Source organism: Bison bison, unplaced genomic scaffold, assembly GCF_000754665.1.
Source record: "Bison bison bison isolate TAMUID 2011002044 unplaced genomic scaffold, Bison_UMD1.0 scf7180017864180, whole genome shotgun sequence".
Taxonomy (NCBI): Eukaryota; Metazoa; Chordata; class Mammalia; order Artiodactyla; family Bovidae; genus Bison; species Bison bison.
The window spans coordinates 3729473-3731873 of record NW_011494752.1 but is presented as its reverse complement, the minus strand read 5'-3'; positions in this window follow the sequence as shown (position 1 = coordinate 3731873).

Here is a 2401-nt window from a genome sequence, read left to right as displayed (position 1 = left end):
ACAGCATCATCTTTTAGGATTTGAAATAGCTCAGCTGGAATTTCATCACCTCCATGGGCTTTGTTTGTAGTGATGCTTCCTAATGCCCACTTGACTTTGCATTCCAGGATATCTGTCTCTAGGTGAGTGATCAAACCTTTGTATTTATCTGGGTCATTAAGATCTTTTTTGTATAGTTCTCCTGTGTATTCTTGCCATGTCTTCTTAATATCTTCTGCTTCTGTTAGGTCCATACCATTTCTGTCCTTTATTGTGCCCATCTTTGCCTGAAATGTTCCCTTGGTATCTCTAATTTTCTTGAAGAGATCTCTAGTCTTTCCCACTCTATTGTTTTCCTCTATTTCTTTGCAGTGATCACCGAGGAAGGCTTTCTTATCTCTCCTTGCTATTGTTTGGAACTCTGTGTTCAAATGGGTATATCTTTTCTTTTCTCCTTTGCCTTTATCTTCTCTGCTTTTCTCAGCTATTTGTAAGGCCTTGTCAGACAACCATTTTACCTTTTTGCATTTCTTTTTTTTTTGGTGATGGTCTTGATCACTGCCCCCTGTAAAATGTCATGAATCTCCGTTCATAGTTCTTCAGGCACTCTATCAGACCTAATCCCTTGAATCTATTTGTCACTTCCACTGTATAATTGTAAGGGATTTGATTTAAGTCATACCTGAATGGTCTAGTGGTTTTCCCTACTTCAATTTTCAGGGCATGGACTTGGATTACTGTGATATTGAATGGTTTGCCTTGGAAACAAACAGAGATCATTCTGTCATTTTTGAGATTGCATCCAAGTACTGCATTTTGGATGCTTTTGTTGACTATGATGGCTATTCCATTTCTTCTAAGGGATTCTTGCCCACAATAGTAGATATAATGGTCATCTAAGTTAAGTTCATCCATTCCAGTCCATTTTAGTTCACTGATTCCTAAAATATCAATGTTCACTCTTGCCATCTCCTCTTTGACCACTTTGAATTTGCCTTGATGCATGGACCTAACATTCCAGGTTCCTATGCAATATTGCTCTTTATAGCATCGGACTTTACTTCCATCACCTGTCACATCCACAGCTGGGTGTTGTTTTTGCTTTGGCTCCATCTCTTCATTCTTTCTGGAGTTCTTTCTCCATCTTCTCCAGTAGCATAGTGGGCACCTACCAACCTGGGGAGTTCATCTTTCAGTGGCATATCTTTTTGCCTTTTCTTACTATTCATGGGGTTCTCAAGGCAAGAATACTGAAGTGGTTTGCCATTCCCTTCTCCAGCAGACCACATTTTGTCAGAACTCTCTGCCATGACCCATCCGTCTTGGGTGGCCCTATACATCGAGACTCAGAGTTTCACTGAGCTAGACAAGGCTGTGGTCCATGTGATCAGTTTGGTTAGTTTTCTGTGATTGTGGTTTTCATTCTGTCTGCCCTCTGCTGCTAAGTCACTTCAGTCATGTCCGACTCTGTGCGACCCCATAGACGGCAGCCCACCAGGCTCTGCTGTCCCTGGGATTCTCCAGGCAAGAACACTGGAGTGGGTTGCCATTTCCTTCTCCATTGCGTGAAAGTGAAAGTGAAGTTGCTCAGTTGCGACCGACTCATAGCAACCCCATGGAATGCAGCCCACCAGGCTCCTCCATCCATGGGATTTTCTAGGCAAGAGTACTGGAGTGGCTTGCCATTGCCTTCTCCGGTCTGCCCTCTAATGGATAGGGTTAAGAGGCTTATGGAAGCTTCCTGATGGGAGAGACTGACTGAGTGGAAAACTGGGTCTTGTTCTGATGGGTGGGGCCGTGTTCAGTAAGTCTTTAATCCAATTTTCTGTTGATGGGCAGGGCTGTGTTCCCTCCCTGTTGCTGGACCTGAAGCCAAACTATGGTGGAGGTAATGAAGATAATTATTACCTGGAATGCGGGAGTCCAGGTTTCAATCCCTGGGTCAGGAAAATTCCCTGGAGAAGGAAATGGCAACCCACTCCAGTACTCTTGCCTGGAGAATCCCATGGAGGGAGGAGCCTGGTAGACTACAGTCCATGGGGTCACAAAGAGTAGGACACGACTGAGTGAATTCACTTCATTTCACTTCAATGAAGATAATGGCGACCTCCTTCAAAAGGTCCCATGCATGCACTGCTGGACTCAGTGCCTCCGACCCTGAAGCAGGCCACCACTGACCCACACCTCTGCTGGAGACTCCTGGACACTCATGGGCATGTCCGGGTCAGTTTCTTGTGCACTGTCACAGGTCAGCTGTGTGTCTTAACCACCTCCTTGATCCCGGCCGCTTGGTTTCCCGGGCACACGGTGAGAGCACCGTCTCAGGTATGCCGAATGTCTCCTCTGGAGAGCTGATCTCAGGCTGCGACCCTCCTGGCAGATGTCAACCATCCAGGATCTCAGGAAGAGATGGTTAGCAGCT